The 26,739-nt window shown below is 42.7% G+C and overlaps 1 long non-coding RNA gene across 1 annotated transcript in view; it reads left to right on the plus strand.

Moving 5' to 3' along the window:
* Positions 1-24,126, plus strand: part of LOC138752678 (uncharacterized) — a 69,687-nt gene extending 45,561 nt beyond the window's left edge. Inside the window, exons 2-3 of the long non-coding RNA XR_011350834.1 lie at positions 21,855-21,996; positions 23,754-24,126. This is a non-coding gene — a long non-coding RNA (uncharacterized lncRNA). The remainder of the gene's footprint in view (positions 1-21,854; positions 21,997-23,753) is intronic.
* Positions 24,127-26,739: the final 2,613 nt, after the last annotated feature.

Here is a 26,739-nt window from a genome sequence, read left to right on the forward strand (position 1 = left end):
TGCATTTGGGGTGAAGGGAATATTAGATGTGGGAGTTGTTGAAGTATTTTATGTTTGAAATGTGTTGTCATACATTGAGTTTAAAAAGGGAAAATTGAGAGATGAAAATGGGGAAAAGGGAGATGGTGGTGGTGAAGAAGCAGAAATGAGGTGTAAACAAGGTATGAGATGGCCATGTTGAATTATATGACTATAAATATTAATGGAATACATTACAAAATTAAACAGAAGAGGCTATTAAATTTACTGAAAAAAGAAAAAATATACATAGTATTTGTGCAGGAAACGCATCTAACTGAAGTGTAACATAATAAATTATGGGTAGGGCACATAGTGGCAGCATCATATAATTCAAAAGCTAGAGGTGTAGCTATATTAATTAATAAAAATGTACCAATCAAAATAGAGGAGGAAATAATAGATCCGGCAGGGAGGTATGTAATGATAAAGTGTCAGATATATTCAGAATTTTGGAATTTGCTCAATATATATGTGCCTAATGAGGAGGATCAAAAGTTTATGCAAGATATTTTTTTGAAGATTGTAGATACACAAGGGAATATATTGATAGGAGGGGATTTTAACCTTAATTTGGATCTAATGTTGGATAAATCTGGACAAAAGACTAGCAAAAAGAATAAAGTGGCCAAATTTATGGTTAAATCAATGCAGGAAATGAAACTTATGGATATATGGAGGAGGAAGCACCCAAGAGAGAAGGAATACTCATATTATTCGAGTAGGCATAAAACATACTCAAGGATTGATATGTTTTTGTTGTCAGCCCATATTCAAGGGAGAGTTAGAAAAACTGAATATAAAGCTAGATTGCTATCTGATCATTCACCCCTGTTATTAGCAATAGAACTGGAGGACATCCCACCAAGAACATATAGATGGAGATTAAACTCCATGCTACTTAAAAGGCATGAATTTGAGAGTTTATTGAATGCCAAATTAAAATGTACTTTGAAATAAATATGGAATCAGTGAAAGACAAATTTATATTATGGGATGCAATGAAAGCCTTCATTAGAGGACAGATAATAAGTTATGTAACTAAGATGAAAAAGGAACACAATCGGGAAATAGGACAGTTGGAAAGGGAGATAGTAAGTACAGAAGAGGAACTAGCAACAAGGGATGATATAACAAAAAGAGAATTGGCAGACAAAAAAAATGAAACATTACAAACGTACAAGGTGGAGAAGAACATAATGAAAATAAAGCAAAAGTATTATGAACTAGGAGAAAAACCACACAAAATATTAGCCTGGCACTTAAAACAGAACAAGCTAAAAGAACTGTATTGGCATCAAGGAAAAAGGACAAACAAATTACATACAATGGAGATTAATGAGAACTTTAAGGAATTTTATGAACAATTATACCAAACTGAGAATGAGGGGAAAGAATATAAAATAGAAGAATTTTTAGCTAAACTTAAACTGCCGAAATTGCAAGAGGAACAAAACAAACTGATAAAACCATTTAAAATAGAGGAAGTACAGGATATATTAAAAAAACTGCCGAAAAATAAAATGCCTGGAAAGGATGGATTCCCAATAGAATTCTATAAAACATTTAAAGAGTTATTAATTCCTCCTCTCCTAGAAGTAATGAACCAGATAGAAGAAACACAAAACTTGCCAGATTCATGTAAGACAGCAATAATTACAGTAATATCAAAGATGGGGAAGGATCCACTGACACCAGCATCATATAGACCAATATCTCTACTTAATTCAGATTATAAGATAATAGCAAAATTATTAGCAAACAGATTGGCTGATTGTGTACCAAAAATAGTAAAACAAGATCAAACTGGGTTTATTAAGAAAAGACAAACAGCGGATAATGTCTGTAAATTTATAAATTAAGTAGGTCAATGAGGCAGGTATCTCCATTATCTCCCTCACTGTTCACTTTAGCAATATAACCATTGGCAGAACTGATAAGAACAGAAAATAAAACAAAAGGGATAAAAATAAAGGAGAAGGAGTATAAAATCCATTTATTTTCAGATGACATCATGGTATACATATCAGGACCAGAAATATCAATAAAAGAACTTCATAAGAAATTGAAGGAATATGGAGAAATATCGGAGTACAAGATCCACGCAAATAAAAGTGAAGTGATTCCAATGAGTAATGCGGATTATACAGAATTTTTTAAAAATGACCATTTAAATGGCAAACACAAGCAATCCGATACCTAGGTATTAGGTTAGATAATAACTTAAGCCACTTGTACAAATTAAATTATCAGCCACTAATAAAGAAATTGCAGGAAGACTTAGAACATTGGAAAGAATTACCGCTAACGTTGATAGGGAGGGTAAATTGCATTAAAATGAATGTCTTCCCAAGGATACAATATTTATTTCAATCGTTACCAATTCCCTTAAGAGATAATTTTTTTTAATGAACTGAAGAGAATAATAAGGATAGCGTTAAATAAATTAACAGAGAGTTACAACCAAGGTGATTTGCAGTTACCAAACTTTAAAAATTATTATAGAGCAGCACAATTAAGGTATTTATCAGATTTTTATCAGACAAGGGAAAAACCAGATTGGACTAAGATAGAGCTAGATAAAATAGGGGAGAAGGTATACTTCATAGGGAGAACATTTACTTCATAAGTGGAAATGATAAGCTTGTACAATATAAAAGCTCACCAATATTGCATCATTTACTCAATATATGGAAGAAGATTCAATTAGAAAGGGAAAAAAAACAAATTATCAAATACCAAAATTATTATTGATGCAAAATCGATCCCTTTTACAATAGATAACCTTTCCTTTAGAGAATTGGAGAGAAAAGGAATTAAAAGAATAGAAAATTGTTTCTTGGGAAATAATTTATTAATATTTGAACAAATTAAGTACAAATATGGAATAACTCATGGTACAATGTTTGCATACCATCAACTGAAAGCCTACTTAAAGGGCAAATTGGAAAACAGACTGAGATTACCAGAAGGAAGCACCTTTGAATAAGTGATTACAGACACAATGATAATTAAAAGATTTATAATGAACATACACATCAAGCTGCAAGAAAAGGAAAATTATGAAATAAGCTATAAACTCAAAAAAAGTGGGAAAAAGATTTAAACATAAAGATAAAAAATGAAACATGGGAAAAGTTATGTTCTGGAACTATGAAGAATATAATAAACACAAGGTTACGCATGATACAATATAATTGGTTACACAGGTTATATATCACGCCGCAAAGTTTAAAAAAATGGGATCCAACATTATCAGATAGATGTTTTTGCTGTAAGAAGGAAATGGGAACAACAGTATATGCAATGTGAGAAAGTGAAAAAGTTTTGGGAAGATCTCAATCAGGTATTAAATAAAATCACAAAAAGCAACATACCAAAAAATCCAGAGATCTTTCTTCTAAGTAATATAAGAAGTAAAGAATTAGGCCTCAAACTGGATGAAGCACAAAAAAGATTTATTATGATAGCCTTAGCAGTAGCAAAAAAAAATGTGTAATGTCAACTTGGAAATCAGAAGAGAGCCTGAGAACACAGCAATAGTACATGGAATGAATAAATGTATTATTCCATTGGAAAAAATAACATATAATTTAAAAAATAAAGTCACTTTATTTGAACAAATTTGGGGACCGTACATGGAACATAACAGAGAGGGCTTGCCTCGGACCTCTACCCCCTGATCGGTTTTGAGGGGATGATGGTGTTAAATGCCGAACTGTAGCGATAAAAAGCATCTTGATGTATGTATGTATCTTTGCTGTCCAGGTGTTCCAGGGATATGTGTAGAGCAGTCATTTTCAAACTGCCCCACGAAACTCACATTCCACCTTAAGAAATCTCTATGCCATAACTGCTCTGTCATTAGTGAGAGATTTCTTAAAGTGGTATGTGAGTGGGAAGGGAAGGTTGAGAATCACTAATCTGGACCCAAATGTTACTGAAATATTTTGCTTGAGAAAAATTGTCATTGGCCCATTTCCTTCAGAGTTATGAAACTGTCCACATAACAAGTCAGTTAGGTACAATTAAAATAGTTGTTTTCAAACTTTTTCTTTCCACTCACATACCACCTTAAGTAATCCCTTTCTAGTCACAGAAGACTTATGGCATAGAGATTGCTTAAGGTGAAATGTGAGTTTAGGGGGCAGTTTGAAAACCACTGAAGTGCTACTGGTCGATAGTCATTAAGGCAGGTTACTACACTCTTCATGGGCACTAGGATGATTGATGCCTGTTTGAAACAGGTGGTACCACTTCCTGCTCGAGTGAGATATTGAAGATATCTGTGAATACATTGTTAAGTTGGTCATCACAGATCTTTAATACTCTGCCAAGTACTCCATCTGGGTCTGATGCTTTCCTTGGATTCACTCTCCTGAAGGCAACACGTACATCATCCTCAGATCCGGACAGGACACGATCATCAGGAGACATGGAGGTGTGGAGGGGTGGTTCTTTGCTGTTACTGTCATCAAATCAGGCATAGAAGACATTGAGTTCCTCTGGAAGAAAAGCTACTTTACCCGGATTTGGTTTTGTAACAGATTATGGCATTCAGGCCTTGCCACAGCTGTCAGGTGTCCCTTGTTGTTTCCATTTTCATCCAGAATTTCCACTTCACCTGGGAGATAACATTCCATAAGTCATACCTGCTCTGCTGTACTGATCTGGATCTCTGAAACTAAGTGTCTGTGATCTGGCTCTCAGCAGGTTCTGGATTTCATTGTTCATCCAAGGTTTCTGGTTGGGGAAAACCCTGAATGATTTGGTGGGGACACATTCATCCACACCTGCTTTGATAAAGTGTGTGACACCTCCAGTGCACTCATTCAGATTCTCAGCAGGGTCCCTGCTGACTCAAGGAAGTCCTGTAACCATTCTTCAGCCTCCTGTGACCACTTGCTAGCTGTGCTGACCTCCTGAGCCTCTCTTTTTAGGTTTCGTCTGTCTGAAGGGTGAAGAAACACAGCCAGGTGATCAGACTTACTAAAGTGTGGTCTCAGGAAAGAACAGTAGGCTCTCCTTATTTTGGTGTAGCAGAGATCAAGTGTGCAGAGACCTCTGGTACATCAGGTTACATGCTAGTGGTAGTTAGGTAAGGTTTTCTTGACCCAGGCTTGGCTAAAGAAACCGACTAAGATTTATAGTGCATCATGCTGGGCTATCTCTTGTTTACTGACCACATCCTGCAGCTTCACAAGTGCCTGTTTGTAATCGGCATTAAGAGGGATATAAACTCCAGTGAGAATCATGGATGAGAACTCTCAGGGTAGATAGAGGGATTTGCATTTAATTGAGATTTGCTCTAAGGCAGTGGAGCAGGAGGTTGACATAACCCCAATATCCATGCACCACACAGTATTAACAGAAAAGCACACACCGCCTCATCTCCCTTTTCCAGAATCTGAGTTCCGAATCAGTCTATGTATAGTGAGACAGCCTGGTTGGCTAGCAATGTCTGGTGTGTTCTCTAATAGCCAGTTCTGAGTCCAGAAAACAGCCTGAGATTTGTCTTGCTTGTCTCTGGTAGAGTAGCCTTGCCCTCAGGTTATCGATTTTATTCTCCAGTGATATTTGCCAGAAATATGGACAGTAGGGGAAGTCTCAGACCCCTTCACTTCAGCTTTGTTTGAATCCCAGCCTCCTCCACATTTCCAACCTCTACCTTAGTGGTGGCCTGTCCTTTTAAGGCCTCTACCTTGCAGCTGTTCTGTTTTTGAAGATTGTTAATTGGGAGATTTGAAGATTGTTAACTGTGTTTAGCAGCTGTTCACTCACACAAAAAAAAACCCACATGCAGCTAATTGTAAGGGAAGCAGCAGGGAGGGTGAGTATTTGAAAGGTTTTTGTGACATTGGTTCTGGAGCCTGCAGAAAGTCGCCTTTGGTCACTTTCGCCATTTTTATTTTGTAAGGTGTTTATATAAATGTTTGTACTGTGATGCTGCCACAAAACAATGAATTTCATGACATATTCCTGACAATTAATTCTGATTCTGATATCCTCTGTATTTACTTTCACCACTTTTCCTGATGGCTCCGACCACTCTCTGTGTAAAAGAGTGCCTTGTAAATCTTTTAACTTCCTCTCTCTTCCATTAAAGCTCTGCTGCCCAGTGTTAGACTTTTCCACCTTGAGGAAAAGACTGTATACCTGACCATAATTTCACACATATCTGAAGATTGCCCCTCAAGTGTTCATTTAGAGGAAACCATCTAAGCTTGTCCAACCTCTCCCTATATCTGACTCGAATCCAGGCAACATCCTGATGAATCTATTTTGCAACCTTTCCAAAGCTTCCTCATCCTTCTGTAATACAGCAGTTAGAACTGGTCAAAATACTCAAATGTGAACTCACCAAATTTCTATACAACTGCATATTCCTGCTTTTTATTCTCATTGCCCTGACTGATTAAGGCATGCATGCCACACTTCTTCTTTACCTCCTTCTCTATTTGCATTACCACTTTCAGGATGCTGTGAACTTGCACCACAAGATCAATGCTCTTAAGGATCCTGTCATTCACTATGTACAGTACTCCCTCTGTAATATTTGGGACAATGACACACAAAAGAAAAAATATGACTTTGTCCCTAACATTATAAAGGACACTGTATCTCCATGTTGCATTTACTCTTCCAAAATACATCATCTCACCCTTGTCCTGATTAAATTCCATCTGCCATTTCTCCACCGATATCTCTAATTTCAAATTTATTTTCATCTGATTGTACTACAATCCAATGAAAGCATTCTGGTCCTCGGTGCAAAAAACATGCAAACACACATCCAGACATACAGACATGCAGTACGTGTATGCATATTCTTTGGCTTGGCTTCGCGGACGAAGATTTATGGAGGGGGTAAAAAGTCCACGTCAGCTGCAGGCTCGTTTGTGGCTGACAAGTCTGATGCGGGACAGGCAGACACGGTTGCAGCGGTTGCAGGGGAAAATTGGTTGGTTGGGGTTGGGTGTTGGGTATTTCCTCCTTTGCCTTTTGTCAGTGAGGTGGGCTCTGCGGTCTTCTTCAAAGGAGGTTGCTGCCCGCCAAACTGTGAGGCGCCAAGATGCACGGTTTGAGGCGTTATCAGCCCACTGGCGGTGGTCAATGTGGCAGGCACCAAGAGATTTCTTTAGGCAGTCCTTGTACCTTTTCTTTGGTGCACCTCTGTCACGGTGGCCAGTGGAGAGCTCGCCATATAACACGATCTTGGGAAGGTGATGGTCCTCCATTCTGGAGACGTGACCCATCCAGCGCAGCTGGTTCTTCAGCAGCGTGGACTCGATGCTGTCGACCTCTGCCATCTCGAGTACTTCGACGTTAGGGATGTAAGCGCTCCAATGGATGTTGAGGATGGAGCGGAGACAACGCTGGTGGAAGCGTTCTAGGAGCCGTAGGTGGTGCCGGTAGAGGACCCATGATTCGGAGCCGAACAGGAGTGTGGGTATGACAACGGCTCTGTATACGCTTATCTTTGTGAGGTTTTTCAGTTGGTTGTATTTCCAGACTCTTTTGTGTAGTCTTCCAAAGGCGCTATTTGCCTTGGCGAGTCTGTTGTCTATCTCATTGTCGATCCTTGCATCTGATGAAATGGTGCAGCCGAGATAGGTAAACTGGTTGACCGTTTTGAGTTTTGTGTGCCCGATGGAGATGTGGGGGGGCTGGTAGTCATGGTGGGGAGCTGGCTGATGGAGGACCTCAGTTTTCTTCAGGCTGACTTCCAGGCCAAACATTTTGGCAGTTTCCGCAAAGCAGGACGTCAAGCGCTGAAGAGCTGGCTCTGAATGGGCAACTAAAGCGGCATCGTCTGCAAAGAGTAGTTCATGGACAAGTTTCTCTTGTGTCTTGGTGTGAGCTTGCAGGCGCCTCAGATTGAAGAGACTGCCATCCGTGCGGTACCGGATGTAAACAGCATCTTCATTGTTGGGGTCTTTCATGGCTTGGTTCAGCATCATGCTGAAGAAGATTGAAAAGAGGGTTGGTGCGAGAACACAGCCTTGCTTCACGCCATTGTTAATGGAGAAGGGTTCAGAGAGCTCATTGCTGTATCTGACCCGACCTTGTTGGTTTTCGTGCAGTTGGATAATCATGTTGAGGAACTTTGGGGGACATCCGATGCGCTCTAGTATTTGCCAAAGCCCTTTCCTGCTCACGGTGTCGAAGGCTTTGGTGAGGTCAACAAAGGTGATGTAGACATCCAGACATACAGACATGCAGTACGTGTATGCATATTAAAAAATAAATAAATACTGTCGTAGATTCTCGGAGGGTTTGTTTGAGCAATTTGTTCAGTGGTTCAGCAGTCTCACTGTCTGTGGAAAGAAGCCGTTTCTCAGCCTGGTGTTTCTAGCTCTGATACTCCTATATCTCTTTCCTGATGGGAATAGCTGAAAAATGCTGTGTGTGGGGTGGTGGGGGTCCTCAACAATTTTGCAAGCCCTCTTCAAACAATGATCCCGGTAGATCACATCGATTTGGTGGGAGGGAGACCACAGTGATCTACTCTGCAGCTCCTGTTCCTGCGGAGTGACCTCCGAACCAATGCTCAACAGCAACTGTACCGCACTGTGATGCAGCAATCCAGGATGGTCTCGATAGAGCTCCTGTAGAAAGTTGGAAGGATGGTGGGCAGTAGCCTTACCCGGTCAGTCTTCTCCATAAGTGCAGTTACTGTCGTGCCTTCTTATCAACTGAGGAGATGTGTGTCTATGATAGATTACTTCTTAAGTGGACTCTGAGGAACTTGGTGCTTTAAACTCTCTCCATTACCAAACTATTAATGTGAGTGGAGAGAGTTGATCTCATCCTGATGTATCCTTTGATGTCTCTCTATCCTGTCGAGAACTTCACCAATCTTTGTGTCATCTAACCACCCCTCCACATTTTCTATATTTATCACAAACAACAGAGTCTCAGAACCCATCTCCATAATCTCCACAACTGGCCATAGACTTCCAGCTAGATTTCAGGGGTCTCCAAATTTTTAAGAACATTGACACTTTTATGGAATACTTGATCCTTCATCGATCCCCAGGCATGGAATCCTGCCACTGGATGGGGGCAGGGAGAATGGTGGTCGCACTTGATGGTGGGGGACAGGTGGGGGGGGGGCGGATGCTACGAAAGGTATAAAGAACTTTTACATCTTTCTTCTATGCTCAGTCCATTTTCCCATTCACTCTCAACTTATTCAAAGGCTGAAGCCAAATACAACATGGTTTGTGAGAGGTTGGCCACCACTGCCATAGCCACTAGTTTCCATTAATCTATCTGCCCCTGCTTTCCACTGCAAAAGTTCAATTGATGTGTGTAGCTCCCCCCACCCTGGTCGTTAGCAACCCCGCCCCCCATGCATATTTTGACCCCCCTGGCATTTATTGACCCCTTGGATAGTCCCATTAACCCCCAGAGGTTGATATTGACAACTTTGGAGACCCCTGAGCTAGAATAATGCTCCTCCACCACTACCCTCACTTTAATATCCAAACAGACTTTTATTTAATTTTTTTTCCACATGCAGCATAATGAATCCAGTGAGGTTAAAGGCAGTGGGAAATAGATACACACTGCAGTCCATGACTCTAGCTCAAATGTACTCAGATTCCTGAACCTTAATGTCCTGGTTCCAACACTGGCTCTGGTCTCACAGGCAGATCCAAGCTCTGGCTGCATTCAAGACCCTCGGCTCCAGTTGGACACCCTACTCTGGACACTGAGCTGACACTCCAGACAGCAGATCATCAGGATCTCTGAACAATGAGATGCCAGGTTATTGGAGTTTGTCACCTTATTTTGATCTGAGGGAATATTAGAAAACAAAAACAAGCCTAAATAACTTGTTTCTGAATTGATCTTATTTGAAATTTCATGTGGAATTCAATTCAACAACTTCTTTCAAAGCACAAACATTTCCAGCAAATTATAACATTATCATTTATCATCAAGCTTTCATACAAAAATGGTGAAAAGATCCCAGAGGCACAGGCCAAAAGTTAAAATACCTTTATTTGAAAATAAAGAAAATAACTGAGCGTTGTTTTTAGCAGTCATCCTTTATTCCTATCCCTGCATTTTAATCTCCACTTTCTTTGAATATAACTTCAGAGAACCACTGCACCATTTCTCCAGAAGATGCTGACAATATTATTTAAATAATCCTGACCAAAGAACTTCAGCCTTGACAAGAGGTTTTTCATAAAGAAAGATAGTGCACACATGGTTGATGTTTTATTAACGTACAAACACTTGTATTAGGAGTGGGAGTAGGTCACTTGCCTCCTTGAACCCAATCTTCTGCTCAATAAGTTCATCGATGACCTGATTGCAACTCGATTCTGAATTCCCACCTATACCCAATAGCCTTGCTTTACTTTATCAAGAATCTGTCTCCCTCTGCCTGAATAAATTGACAGTTTCTGCTTCCACTGCCCTTTGAGAAAAAGTTTGCCATTGATTTAGTATTGACTTCATTGTCACATGGACCAAGAAACAGTGAAAATCTTAGCTTTGCGTGTGCGCTATTTTGAAACTAAACATTCACAAAGGACAGAGTTAAAGCAACCTAACAAGATGAATCATGGCAGTGGTCACAGTGGGATTCCAGCATCTTTACATAGGAGGTAGACAGATTCATTCACCGCTGCTTTCCTCCATTACAGGAACAGCTCCGTCATCATAAGGTGGGGAAGAATCAGGCACAAGCAGTCACTCTGTGCTATTAGTCATAGTCCTGGTAAAAGCAGATATAAAATCCTAAGAGTGAAACAAAATCATTCATCAATGTCTTAATGGGTAACCTGTTATTTTCCTCTCATCCTGCCTTCTCCCAGTGAGGGAAATAACTTCTCCACATCCACTCAGTCAAGACCCTTCAGAATACTATGTACTTCAGTTAAATTTCATCTCACTCTGCTAAATCCAGAAGTTACAAATCTAGTGAACTCTCTCCAATATATTATCAGGAAAAAAATAGTCATTTATTGGAACTCTGCGAGTTGGGCAGCAGGGTGGGGAGTGAGGGGGAAAGAATTGTTAATGTTTTGGGTCAAGACTCTGCATAAGGACTGAGAGTTAAAAGAAGAGATATCTAATATCAGGAGGAGGATGGGAGGGGTAAATCAGAGACCAGTAGGGGATGAGTGAGAGAAGGAGCGGTGAAGGATTTGCTAATCCTCCCACTGGCCCCTGTGTCACCCCTCCCATCCTATAACACACTCCATGATAAGTCTTAATAAAGGGTCTTTATTAGTGTCATGATCATACAGGATAGAACCAACCTTTCAGCCCGCCATTTCCATGCTGGCTAAGTAGGAATTTTGGGCTAGTCCCATTTGCCTGCTTTTGATCCATATCCTTCTTAGCCCTTCCTATCCATAAATCAGTCCAAATACCTCAGGCAGGTTATTCCAAAAATGGAGCACCCTTTGAGTGACAAAGTTGTCTCAGGTCCTATTTAAATCTTTCCCCTCTCACCTTAAACATCTGTTCTCTAGTTGCAGTGTTATCCACCCAGGGAAATAAACTGTGGACATTCAGTTTAACCAAACCCCTCTGTGATAGTACAGATCTATTACCAATGTATATAGTGCATATAGTTACAGTATTTAGACTGTGCTTACAGCGATTGGCTGAGAGCTAAGCCACGCCTACTATCTGGGCCTTAAAGGGTTGTGTCCCTAGCCAGGTCGAATCATTCCGGACTGGTCGGCCACCTGTGAAGAACTCCTGTCTTTTGCTAATTAAAGCCTTGGTTTGGATCAACAAGTCTTTGATTCTTTCGACGAGCTCTACAATTTTATTAGCAAAAAGAAAAAAAGAATTTTTTTTTTAAAGGGATGGAGCGTTTGACTCGGCCAGAAAAACTTGATATCGACCCACAGTCAGCTACAGCCTTCTGGCTGCTGAACTTTGAAAACTTCCTGAGATTCATTTGGGTGGAGGAGGATAACCAGCATCTAACAGCATTGCTGTCTATGGTGTCCTTGAGAGTCTACGAGAACATTCAGGATGAGACCACTTACACCGCAGTCATAAAGGTTCTGAAAGAATTGTATGATCAACCAGTGAACAGAGTTCATGCCCGGCTCGTGCTTGCGTCGAGGAAGCAACAGCCCGGCGAGTCCAGCAGGGCATATTTACAAGTATTAAAGGCATTGGGCAAGGACTGTAACTGTGTTGACAAAACTGCTGCCGAGATCACTAGCGACCTCGTCCGGGATGCCTATGTGGCCAGGCTCTGATCAAACTAAGTGAGGCTGCGCTTGCTCGAGCAAGGGGTAGAAAAACTAGAGGACGTGGCCCGGATTGCGATCACAATGGAGGATGCAGCCTTAAAGTCCAATGAGTTCTCTAGGGACTGGACCCCACGTTCTGATGTGAATAGAGTGCCCTTCTATCCTACCACCCCCCGAGATACTGACCGCCTGTCGGCTGCTGCTACACTGCCCCCTGCAAACCCAAAATGTTATTTCTGTGGGAGGGACAAGCACAGCAGGTCCCAGTGCCCAGCAAGAAAAGCCAGGTGCCAGAAGTGCCTTAAAAACGGCCACTTTGCTGCAGTCTGTAGGTCTAAAATGGCCGCCGGCAAACACAGTGCCTCGTGTGAAGCCCAACCGCCACTATCCCATTCAAACTCTTCTTCCCCAGAGCTCTTGTCCAAAGAGAGCGAGGGCTCCCCTGCACGGCAACGCCTGACATCATGGAGACGCTGAAGCCGGAAGGGGCAGCCCACCCTCGCAACCATGATGTTAGCCTGCCTCTCGCCCCCATGCGGAACACTCGACCCGGCCTCGGTCCTGACTGTGGCAACCGTTGCTGCTGCCGCCGCCACAGCCACCCTCGGGGCCGACGCTACTGCAGCTGCTGCCCGCTCCCCGTCTGCCGCTGCCTATGCCACCGCTGATGCAGCCACCATGACCGACTGGGGACCCACCGCGGCCAATGCTACCGCTGCTGCTGCCCACTCCACTGCTGCCGCCGCCTAAGCCGCCGCCAGTGCGGCCACCACGACCGACTGGGGACCCAACCGCGAGCAACTACAAACCCCACTACTTACCTTTCATCCACTGACGCCGCCACAACAGCACTTCCGGGAGGTCCTCCAACCTCCTCCTCCAGCGCTGACTATGTCTATGACGTCATCCCGTTGCGTGACGTCATCCCATTGTGTGATGTCATCACGCGGAACTCCCCTGTCAACTGGATCAGTGGCTCCTTCTATAACACTAAACCAGCAATGCTCTCATCCCCTCACTAAAGCAATGGAACTGATTAAAGTGCATGGACACTACACCAATTGCTTATTTGACTCTGGGTCAACTGACAGTTTTATTCGGCCAGATCTGGCCCTCCGTTGTGGACTTGACATTATCCCCACTAACCAAAGGATCTCATTAGCGACGAGGTCGCACTCAACTGGGATAAAGGGGTATTGCATCGCCACGCTGGAAGTACAGGGCGTAATGGTCACCCATTTCAAATTATTCATCCTTCCCCAATTGTGCACCCCAGTATTGCTGGGATTAGACTTTCAGTGTCAGTTCCGAACGGTGTCCCTACACTTTGGGGGACCCCACGCCCCCCTCTTGGTCTGCCATCGCTCCACCCCCGAAGCACCCGAGCAACCTACCCCCGTGCCCCGGGGCCAATCCTGCAGCCTTTCTACACTCCGGATTGCCCCGCCAGCACTCTTCGCAAATCTCACCCTTGGCTGGAAGCCTGTGGCCACCAAAAGTCAGCAATATAGTTACGAAAACAGGCAATTCATAAGGAATGAGGTGCATAGATTGCTGGATGAGTGCATCATCAAACCCAGTTCAAGTCCTGGAGAGCCCAGGTGGTGGTTGTCAAGAACGGGGAAAAGCTGCGGATGGTGGTCAACTATAGCCAGACCATTAACCGCTTCATGCTCCTGGATGCGTACCCCCTGCCACGCATCACGGATGTGGTGAACCAGATCGCCCAATACCGCATATTCTCCACCATTGACCTACGTTCGGCCTACCACCAGCTCCCGATCCGCTGTGAGGACCGACATTCACGGCCTTCGAAGCGAATGGGCGGCTGTATCAATTTCTCAGGGTACCATTCGGGGTCACGAATGGTGTCGCGTTCTTCCAGCAGGAAATGGACCGGATGGTGGACCAGAACGGGCTAACCGCTACCTTCCCGTATCTGGACAATATCTCCATCTGCGGCCATTACACGCAGGACCACGATGCCAACCTAGACAAATTTCTTCAAACTGCCCGTCGGCTGTACCTGACTTACAATTTGGACAAGTGTGTCTTCCGGACCACATGACTCGCGATTCTAGGTTGCGTGGTGGAGAACGGGTTAGTCATGCCAGATCCTGACCGCATGCATCCCCTAATGGACTTACCCCCCTCCACCTCCCCCCCCCCCCATACCCAGAAAGTGCTTAAACGCTGCCTGGGCCTTTTCTCATATTACGCACAATGGGTTCCACACTACGCTGACAAGGTGCGTCCTCTTATCAAGACCACCTCCTTTCCCCTCTTGACCGAAGCCAGAGCGGCTTTCGATCGAATCAAATCCGACATCGCCGCTGCAACGCTGCACGCGATCGATGAGTCTGACCCGTTTCAAGTCGAGAGCGATGCATCCGACTTCGCCCTGGCAGCCACCTTGAACCAGGCCGGTTGGCCTGTAGCATTCTTCTCCAGGACCCTCCAGGGTCCAGAGAGTAGACACTCATCGATCAAGAAGGAGGCCCAGGCCATAGTTGAAGCGGTGCGTCATTGGAGACATTACCTCTCTGGGAGGCGCTTTACACTGTTGCCTGATCAACGCGCGGTCTCCTTCATGTTCAGCAAAACCCAGCGTGGTAAGATAAAAAACGACAAAATCGCCAGATGGAGAATCAAACTCTCCACCTTTAACTATGACATCCTGTACCGGCCTGGTAAACTCAACGACCCGCCTGACGCGCTCTCCAGGGGGATGTGCGCCAGCATACAGATGGACAGACTGCAGAAACTCCATGAGGCGCTCTGTCATCCAGGGGTCACTAGGTTTGCCCACTTTGTGAAGGCGCGCAACCTACCCTACACAGTCGAGGAGACCCGCTCCATGACCCTAGCCTGTTCGGTGTGCGCTGAATGCAAGCCCCACTTTATCAAATAACTCCAACATTATCAAAGCCACCCACCCCTTCGAGTGTCTTAGCGTAGACTTTAAGGGGCCCCTACCGTCGACCAACCGTAATAACTACATCCTTACAGCCATCGACGAGTACTCCCGCTTCCCGTTCGCTGTGCCCTGCCCAGGCACCACTGCCACCTCAGTGATACAGGCCCTTCACAGTATTTTCGCCATTTTCGGGTACCCCAATTCCATCCACAGTGATAGGGAGTCCTCATTCATGAGCACAGAGCTGCAACAGTACCTTCTGGAGTGTGGTATCGCTTCAAGCAGGACCACCAGCTATAACCCACGCGGTAATGGCCAGGTCGAGAGGGAGAATGCCACCATATGGAGAGTGGTTACACTGGCTCTCCAGTCTAAAGGTCCCCCACCTCTCACTGGCAGGAGGTTCTCACTAGTGCCTTACACTCCATGTACCGCAACAAATGCCACCCCCCACGAAAGGATGTTCTTTTTCCCGAGGAAATCCGAATCAGGAACCATTGTACCGGCATGGCTCACCATCCCTGGCCCCGTCCTTTTGCGATGCCACGTCCGGCACTCAAAGAACGACCCCTTGGTCGACCGAATGACTCTACTCCACGCGAACCCGCATTACGTCTACGTTGAGTTCCCAGACGGGCGGGAGGACATTGTTTCGGTGCGGTACCTAGCTCAGGACGCGGAAGACCCAGCAAACCCCCCAACCCAACCTTCCCCAACCCAACCTTCCCCAACTCTTTATTCCCCAGGCTCCATGCCGCAACAGAAGGACCAACAGCACCCCAACGACCCGGGCCACCCTGCTGACAACACGACTGGGGAATTGAGCAAAGGAGCGGTCGCACCCGACAAGCCTGCTGGCGACACCACTCCAGCGACCCCAATCCCAGCACCACGGCGGTCACACCGGATGGTCAGATCCCCTGACCACTACAGTCCTTAACCTACCCCTTCCTTTCATTGTCTCCCTCATTTTTTTTTTCCAGGGTCAGTTGTCCAAGAAGGGATGAATGTGATAGTACAGATCTATCACCAATGTACATAGTGTATATAGTTACTGTACCTAGACTGTGCTTACAGTGATTGGCTGAGAGCTAAGCCACGCCTACTGTCTGGGCCTTAAAGGGTTGTGTCCCTAGCCAGGTCGGATCATTCCGGACTGGTCGGCCACCTGTGAAGAGCTCCTGTCTTTTGCTAATAAAAGCCTTGGTTTGAATCAACAAGTCTTTGATTCTTTTGACGAGCTCTACACCCTCATCCATCTATGCTCTGGAGAATAAAGACCCAACCTATCTAACCGTTCTTTATAACACAAGCCCTCCAGTCCTAGCAAGATCCTGGCAAAACCCCTCTATACCCATTCCAACATATTGGATGAACAGAACTCCATGTAGAGCTCCAAGTATGGTGTCATCGATGATTTGTATCATGAGGTCACAGCTCTTGTACCTAATGAATGCCAGCATGCCAAATGCCTTCTCAACCACGCAGTTCACCTGAGTTGCCATTTTCAGTGATCTTTCCACCTATACCCCTTGACCTCTCTGATCTACAACAACTACAGGGCCCTACAATTTACTGTGTAAATTCTACCCAGGTTTGATTTATCAAAGTATACTCGCCATAGATAAATTCTATTTGCCACCCTTTGGCCTACCCATCCAAATTTATCTAGATCCGAAGTTAGATATCCTCCCTCATGGTCCTTTACACCACCAATTTTGGTGTCATCCACAAAATTACCTATCACATTTACCATATTGGCATCCAAATCATTAATATAAATTTCAAACAACAGCACTGACCTCTGCGGCAGACCACTGGTGCAGGCCTCCGATCTGCATAACACCATCCACTACCGCTCTCTGTCTTCTACCAGCAAGCTAGTTTTGAATTCAATTGACCAATTCACCTTGGATCCTTTCTAGAGGAGCCTGTCATGTACTGACAATAACCACACCAGCAGTGCGAGTATAAGACAGCTTTAATAAACTAATATGTACACTAAGAGGTCTTGTCTCTCTGCAAGACAAACCTGGAAGGCTAGACTGTAGCTCTGGACTGCTTTATATACAAGGTCACCGGGATGACCCCTGGTGACCTAGTGGTGTAATTACATACCACCACATGTCACGCAGGACCTTATCATAGATCAGGAGTGAGCAACTTACAGCCCACGGGCAAGATCCTGTCCACGATCCAAATTTATCAGGCTCATCAATTAGCTACACATTTGTTTAACCCCATCAACAGTGGCAGCTTGCGCAAAAGCGGTTGGTTTGGCTACTGTAGTGGAGAGCATTGAGGGGCAATCGAGTGTGGGTTCAGCTCGGAGGTCACGGGCGCTGACGTCATTGGGATGGCGGGGTGAGATCGGCCTGGTGGCACCAGCAGGCAAACGAGTGAAGCTGGGTCCGGATCCCACAGGTCAGTGGGCCATGACCAGTCAGTGCCACAGGAAATCATTCCAGGATGAGGAGATTAACTCAACCACAGGACAGGGAGGAACTTCAAGGAAAGGAGGGAAGCAGGTGGAGAGAATAGGCATGGGCTTGGGTGGAGGTTGGTCAAATGTGACCTAATGTTGACACCATTTGCATCATCATAGGTTTTGGAAGGAATACAGTTGATCTTGTTACTTGAACTTTTTCTGTGGATTGTTTTCTGATAAATTATCATCAGTTATGTTCATACATTGTGCATTATGTACTTCAAGCAGGAACAATCGAAAAATTAAATTGCATAATATCTGTGTTTCAGTATTTATTTCATTTATAGTAGCATCAGTGCAGCCGGCCTTACAACCAGTGACACGCCATCCAGCCCACGCATGGTAAAAGGTTGCCTGCCCCTGTCATAGACCTTGCTAAGTCCACATATGCAGCATTCACTGCACTGTCATCATCAATCTTCTTGGTCATCTCTTCAAAAAGCACTATCAGATTTGTTGGACACAATCTCCCAGACATGTTGATTGCCCGCGATCAGTCCCTATCTATCCAAATGCTGGTAGATCTTGTTCCTCTGAATCTCTTCCAGAAAATGTCTTGCTCCACTCATTAGGCTCTCTGTCCTGTAGTTCCCTGGCTTAGCCTTGCTGCCCTTTTGAAATAATGACATAGCATTAGCCACTCTTGTCACATCCTGATCTCCCATCAGGATTTACTGCCCTCCATTCTGTCCAGACAAATCCCAAACTCACTATCCAACTTGCAGACAAGGGTGGTGCTGTTTTAGTCTGGCACAAAAAAAAACCTCTACCTTGCCAAGACCAGACAACAACTTTCAGACACTTACAATTAGAACAGGACCCTGCCAAAAATCATCCCTTATACCACCACTGACCACATCATTTCCAGTAATCTTCCAGTTCCTTCACCTAATATTAGCCAACCTCCTGTTTTCTGACACTTCATCTGAGGCCAAAGATGATGTAAATATCCCTGTAAGGGTCACCTCAATTTATTCTCTAGCTTCCCACAAGCTCATGGATGTACTTGGTCAGGCTTGGGAATTTGTTCATCTTCATGTTCTCCAAGGCATGTAACATTGCCCCCCTGTCTAGTCCTGGAGAACTCAACTCATTTACTTCAATTCTTTGGCTTCAATTAACTCCACCAAAGTAAAGTAAAAATATTTTTTTTTAAATTCCTACTTATTTTGTCTGCCTCCATATAAAGACAACCATGTTGATCCTTAATAGAACCAATCTTCTCACTAGTCATCTTTTTACTCTTAATTTTAAATTACTAATTTAGACATGGAGCACAGCAGCAGGCCCTTCCAATTTATGGGCCTGGGGCCCAAAAATAGACTAATTAACCAATAAACCCCATACATTTTTGAAGGGTGAAAGGAAACTGGAGTATCCGGAAGACACAGGAAAAATATACAAACTCCTTACAGACAGGGGATTCAAACCCAGATAGCTCACACTGTAATAGTGCTGTGCTAACCATACTGCCCATGATATAACTGGATTATTTGGGGATTTTTCATTAGTCTGCCCACCAGATTAAATTCATGTTCCATTTTAACCCTTCTGATTTCTCTCTGCAATGTGCCCAACACTTATTGTTAGAGGAATTCATGTGTTTGGACTCCTTAAATCTGGTTTATGCCTCCTTCTTTCACCTGACAAGAACCTCTATGGCCAGGGTTCCCTAAACTAACCAGCTGTGCCCTTCACCTGAAACAAGAACGTGCTGTCCTTGAATTATTTCCCTCTCACTTTTAAAAAATCTCCCACTTTCCAGCAGTCCCATTACCTGTGAGCATCTTCTCGCAATCAATCTTTACAAGTTTCTGCTCAATGCCTCCACAATTGGCCTGGATTTTAATTTGTTAACCAGTCCTTTCATTCTCCAAAACGATTTTAAAACCAATTGACTCTGTGGTGGTATGCCACCGCCCTACTGCAGGGGACAACCTCTGTACCTGCAGAAGTATAAGGGGACAGGACAACACCTGGCTAGCTTTCAATCAGTTGACCTGAATGGATCAAGCCCCACCTGGTCGGGTGTCAATCACCCTCCGGGATAAAAGCCTGCGCCAGCCTCCCAAGGCCTCACTCAGAGTTGCTGCAGCCACAGCCAGCCTGGCTCTGTAGAAGTCTTTGTGGATTAAAGCCTGTTGTACAGTCTTTACCTTGTGTGTGTCTGATTCTGGCTAACAGTTCACCACAGACTCACACTTTAGTCAATTGCCCAATCTATTTCCAAAGAGGAGGCCTAGTATTGTAGCATCTCTAACAGGACCTGTATTTTTATCATTATGATATGAAGTATGTTGTTTGACATGCTGTGTTTCTCCAGCATTGTGTTTTTACTTCATTCACGGCTTCTGCAGATTTTTGTGTTTTACTCCCACAATATATTGATTAAGGAAGCTTTCTTAGACACACTTAACAAATTCCACCCTATCTTGGTCCTTGACACTAAGGATGATCCCGTCAGTATTACATGAGTTAAAATCTCCCAGTAAACTCCCAGTATTCTTACATCTATATGCAATTATTTTTTTCCCCACTGATGCGACTTGACCCGCTGAATTTCTCCAGATTCCAGTACCTTCAGTCTCTTCAGTCTTCAATAAGTTGACAGCCTTCCTTAAATCAAATAGTAGTTCAGATACCAGGAGTACATTTTAGATATTTATCCCTAACCTTTGCATATCAGCCTCTTAAGACCTGTAATAATTTTCTTCCCTAAAAGTCGTTACACATATAAATATTGTAAGATCCCAGTGTGTGAGCTAATCCACTGCACAATCGAGAATAATACTATTCTTTCTATATTTCTGCTTTTCTCATTTTTTGTAATTTTTCATATAACTATATTTTATATCTATTACACTATTATAATTTTTTATAGTCGTTGGGGTAAAAGGGGGGAGGAGAGGGGGTAATCATTGTAATTTTGATTTTAATGAAGTACTGTTTATTTAAAATGTATAATTACATGGTTAAAAATTTAAAATAAAAAATAAAAATATAGTAGTTCAGATGTGATTGCTCCAATATCTTATTTCACTGAAACATAACCTTCCAGCTTTTGTCCTCCGAACAAGTTTGAATCACCAAGGAAGATGAAGGATTGTGCTTCTTTGGCCGGGATGCTTTTTGGCTCTCTCCACTTGGCTGCAAGTTTTGGGAAGAAGGGGAGGTGACAGGTGTAAAGAGTAGTTATGGTGTGCTGAGGGATTGTTGTGTTTCGTGGTGACAGAGAGAACTTAGATGCACCAGGCACTGAATCATCGAGAGCAGATACCTTACCATGCTCATCCTTTTTTTAATATATGTTTTTGTCCTTGTAAGCAAAACAGGTCTTGCCCAGTTTCATTTCCATGAGCTGTGTACCCTGATATAGATTTGCTGGATAAATGTAATCAGATCTGAGATAAAGCTTCAAGGAGTGTTTAAAAAAATAGCTGTTTATAAAAGTTTAAAATGACCTCTTAAATCTGCTGCTTCCTCCTACCACAGCAGATTCCACAGCAAAATGGTTGCCGCCAATATCACAAAGGTCTCCTTCAAAAGGTCTTATAAACTCACATCAGAGAATGAAGGGGAGGGCAGACACTCCATTAAGTACTTAATTAAGTGAAGTACACATCAGTTTTAAGTGGACCATTGTTGTCCTGATGCTCCCTGCTAATTATGCCAAATCTCAAAGTGGTATGATTTTGATTGCCCACTTCAAGTTTCTGCAATGATTAGCTCATAACAAAAACATTCTGAACTCAAGTATTGTGCTATAATTTCTATGTGATTCTTCCTGTGTATCTACAGTTAACCCCATTTAGTAATAAGGTGCATGCACATTTGCTGAAAACACTGAGTACTGTTAAAACAAATATAGACTATATCTTCAGACATCGGGTCCTCAATGAAATTTGACTTGTTCCGTTATTTTTATTTCAATCAGTTAGAACAGCTGTAAATAAGCCATGTGAAGACAGGAGCTGTTCAGTAATAACAGACATCTTGGAGAATCTCACTCTCTAGGAAACATTGGAGAAACTCAGGAAAATCTCTCTCAACTCAAAATACTTTCAGTTTCAAGGATTGCATAGTTTAGTTCAATACTTTGAGTGCTGACAAATGATTCCACCGAATTACATATTTAAAATGAGAGTTTATTGTAACTGACAAGACTCCTCTGAATGTTCAAATATTTTTGCAGCAATGAATAATTCATGTGGATGGTCTAAAAGGACAAAAACCCCATACACTTGAAATCAGCGTGGTGAAGGCTGAATCTCAGGATACATAAATACCTGTGACTAATGATTGCTTAGCAGAAGATCTTCAATGTCTGGTTTGATGTAAGTTGATTAACTTAGTTTCATCACCTGTACAGTTAGCCAATGAATACCAGAATTTTTCATGGATATGTCAATTTGCAAACCATATCCCTTAAGCACTCTCCTTTTAGGAGCCGGTTTTCAACTCTCTTCACACATTATTCATGCAATTGTACTTTTCATTTCAAAACTGATCACGGCATATAGTTACATTTTTAGAAGTTCATGAAGACTTGCTCTCATTTGTGTTAAAGGTTACTATATCTTAAACATTGTGCTTTGAAGATGGCTGGGATTTTTTTCCCCCTGGGCTCCTAGAATAATGGAATTTGTAGATTTAGAAACAGAGTCATTGGAAAGGACATTGGATTTCAATGAAAGCAGAATACTGGGACATTCAAACATTTTAAGCACAAATAAAGGTGACTGGGTTTAGAACAATCTAGGCAGGAAGAAAAATTTCGACACAAGGGAATATCCTTGTTGGGAAATGCAATCTGATTAATGACTTGTCTTGCTCTGATAATTGGGATTATTCACCTGAAATAGCCGGGTGATATTTCTCAGAGGATTCCAAATTGAGTTTATCTTCTCCAGAACAACAAAAAAAGCAACCAAATCCCATCAGTCTTCTTCATGAATAGAGTCATGGGAGGCCCATATGTGGTCAGATATGAAATAAAAATAGAAGGTTATGAGGTAGGAAGGGTTTGGTATTGCTTTGGTAGGAACATATAACTTGGCACAACATCGAGGGTTGAAGGGCCTGTTCTCTGCTGTAATGTTCTTATAGTAGGATCAAAAAAAACATAAGACAGGGTAGGACAAACCACAGTTGGCAACCCACATGCGGCCCTTTGACATATAATGTGCGACTCGTGGAAATATATGGCTGATACAGGACTCGTACAAGCCAACGTTCACAGTGATGGTTTTAGTGGTCATCCTTGCGATCATTTCACTGGGTGAGAACCCTGTAACCAGCAAGCTAACACAGTAGCTCAATAAGCTTGTTCACCACAACCTTCTCAACAAAATCAAGGATGGTTTAAGTGCAGTTTTGTCACTGATATTTACCGTGTGTATATCAATATATCTTCCTTAGTAACGTTAAATTCCGTTTTGGTAACCTGCCTACCTGAAATTAACTGCCATGGTATAATGACAACTTAACTTTTATACAGTGACTAGGTTACTTCTAAAAAGTGTTGTTACCTTTATATCATGAGTAAGCATTAAAAATATGCAAGACAAAATTATGTTTTTCCACCAGGATGGGACAGGGCAAGGTGTCATTGTAAACCAAACAGGGCTTGGTACATGCTATTACAGTCATCCAAAAAAAAAAAATTCACTGCTATGGCAATTATACGCGTGTTCAGAACATGAAATAACAAATAGAAAGCAGTCAAATGCAAAACTGTGTTTATGCAGTTTAATAAATTACCTTGGTTATAAACTGCAGCAATAATGACATAAAGGTTCATCTGTTTACAATAATATACAACAATATCAAAATAAACCCATTTGGCAGTGGTGGGACCAATCCAAAAATAAATGTAAAATACAACATTCCATTTCAAATTAACATTCAAGTAGGATTAGAAATGAGATGTGTAGCAATAGAACAAATGAATCATTGTTCATTCTAGATTTGTCAGTGATACAAAATAATATTGCTCATGTTTACTCAAAGGAAGGACTTGTGTGGAGCGACATATATTTCTTTATGCAGTATTTATATAAAATGTTTGTTACAAAATGTTCATGTCTTGCAGCTCTCAAGCATCTGAAATTTGTCGTATATGGCTCTTATATTAAGCAAGTTTGGCCACCCCTGATACAAGATTAAGCCTCTTAATATGCAGATTAATTGTCAAAGAAAGCTGGAAGGACACTCAGCATTGTCAAGCACTATCCATGGAGAGAAATGGGAAATCAAAGGTTTGGGTCGGGCACCCTTTATTTGAGACTGTTGAAATGTATATTGTGCGCCAGGATACAGGTGTTCCCAGAACTCCTGAATCAACCCAATCCTAGGATGAAGGCTCAAAACCAATTTGAAGATGGTGCCAACCATGGAGAGGATTCAAATCCAAGGAAGGATATACCCTATCATAGTGTAACAAGAACAGAGGTGGTCTATTCAGAATCAGAACAAGTCATGAAAATTGTTGTGTTTCAGCAGGCCTCACAGTGCGAACATGTATAAACCACCTTACAACAATAAATAAAAATAGTGCAGATAAAGTCAAAGTAAGGCAGCGTCTTTCATTCATTGATTATTCAGGAATCTGATGGCAGCGGAGAAGAAACTGGCCTTGTGCCACTGAGTGCTAGTCTTCAGGCTCCTGTACCTTTTTCCAGATGGTGGCAGAGTGGTGGGGAGGGAAGGCTACTTTCTTAACACATCATCTCTTGTAGATGTCCTTGATGGAGTGAAGTCTTGTTCCTGTGATGTCGCAGGCTGAGTTAACAACCCTCTGGAGCTTTGCTTGAGCAGTGGCATCTCTGTACCAGACAGTGATGCAACCAGCCAGGATGCTCTCCAAGGTTCACCTGTAGAGGCTTTCAAGAGTCTTCAGTGACATACCAAATCTCCTCAAACACCTCACAAAGTATAGCCACTGGAAAGCCTTCTCACGATTCTATTTTCATGGAGGCAGCAGGTCAAAACATCGGAGATATTGACATCCAGGATTTTGAAGTTCTTGACCCTCTCCGCTGCTGAGCCCTTACTGAGGACTGGATTGTGTTCTCCTGACTTCCTCCTGAAGTCCACAATCATCTTCTTGGTTTTTCTAATGTTGACTACAAAATTATTGCCATGACACCATTCAACGAGCTGATCTCCCTGCTCTATGTTTCCTCATTATCGTTTTTGATTTTCCAAGTAACTGTGGTGTCATCAGCAAATTTGCAGAGACCATTGGAATTGTGCCTAGCCACAAAGTCATGGGGGTATAGTGAGTAGAGCAGTGGACTGAGCATGCATCCTTGTGGTGTGTCTGTGCTGATAGTCAGTGATAAGGAGATGTTTCCAATTTGTATGGAATGTGGACTTCCAATGAAGAAGTCAGGGACCCAGTTGCAAAGAGCAGTGCAGAGGCCCAGGGTTTGGAGCTTCTTGACCAGCACTCAAGGAATTGTGGTGTTGAAGGCTGAGCTGTCGTCTATGAAGAGCAGTTGTATATACAGTATGAGTTGCTGTTTTCGAGGTGATCCAAAGCTGTTTGGATACCCAGCGATATTGCGGTTATGGAATGCCTTGGTAGGTGATCTTCATGGTGGTGTAGCAGTGGTTGAGTATGTTGGCTCTTCTGGTCTCTCATGTGATGTGTTGGTGGTAGTTCATTAGAGTTTTCTTCAGGTTGAACTGATTGCAGTCACCTCAATGATTGAGATGGAATCAAGCTGTACTGTCTTGTGGCTGTTTGACGCAGTTCTCAGTCCCTCCAGTACCAGCCCAACATTAGCCTGGGACAGAATGTATACTGCAACCAGGATGATGGAGAGGTAGAATGCGCGGCAATCAATTGCCAGATGTTCCAGATTGGGCGATATAACCATAACATTTGTGCACCACAATGAATTGGTAATGACACAAGTGCCTGTCTTTCCCTGACACTGGTGTCCGGTTGGCGTGGTGGAGGGTGTAGCCCACGAGCTGTAGCGCCATGTCTGGAATACCTCTGTTTAACCATGATTCTGAAAGGCACATTACACGACACTCCCTGATGTCTCTCTGATGTGGCAATCTGGTTCGGAATTTGAATTTGTTCTCCAAGAATAGATTCCCTGCAACATCAGGAAGATACAAGGAATGTTTAAATTGTAGCTATTGCTTTGAAGAGACCCAAAGGAACCTAGTGATCAGTTGTGAGAATGGTCATCATTTCATACTTGTAAATATGTTCATTTATTTTTAATGATTTTTTTTTACTTTTATTGTTCAAAGAAGGAAGCAGTGTAATGTTAGTCATAAAAATGTATTTTTATTTCCAAGATGCTACTTCTTTAAGACCCATAAATATGTGTGCAGAAATCTCCTGAACAAAGCACTTGATGTGTCATAAACAAAAGTGCTGGAGAAACTCAGCAGACCACGCAGCAGCTATAGGAAATAAAGAGTAACTAGCATCTCAAACCTGAGGCCTTCATCAAGGTCTGAATAAATAACAGGCAGGCACTTTATGTGTCAAATTTCTACCAGTAACAGTCTCTTCCACAAATGAGCAAAGCAAAAAATTCTTGACAGAAATTTGACCCAGTACTTCAAACAATTCTCACCTTTTCTCTTATCATATCCAATTAACACCTTTTGGCTGTTGGTTTAGACTCCACCCCCTGTCATTCTTTAATCTTTATTCAGATGCCTTCCTGTTTTTTTGCTTAGACTGTACCTTGAAGAGGTGCCGTACCTTGAGATCCTCCAATATTTCTGTGTGACCAAAAACGTGTGAGACCGGTTGAGTTCCTCTAGCATTTCTGTGTGCTTTCACTTCAAACACTCACAAAGGGACCTCACTCAAATCCTCCTGTTCTTAAAGCCATTTCATTTTCATTTATAAAACCTTCAGTATAATATGTATTTACCATCCCAGGTGCAAGAGTTAATAGATTTTGGAATGCCTCATTATGTTTGGCATTCATTTATCCTGTGGAGTCTGCTTTCTTGATATAGTCACACATGGAATGCCTTCATTCATGACAGCTGAAGTACAGAAATGGTTCATTTCATTCATTTCACCACAGTAATTTGTG

The sequence above is a fragment of the Narcine bancroftii genome, chromosome 1 (assembly GCF_036971445.1).
Source record: "Narcine bancroftii isolate sNarBan1 chromosome 1, sNarBan1.hap1, whole genome shotgun sequence".
Classification (NCBI taxonomy): Eukaryota; Metazoa; Chordata; class Chondrichthyes; order Torpediniformes; family Narcinidae; genus Narcine; species Narcine bancroftii.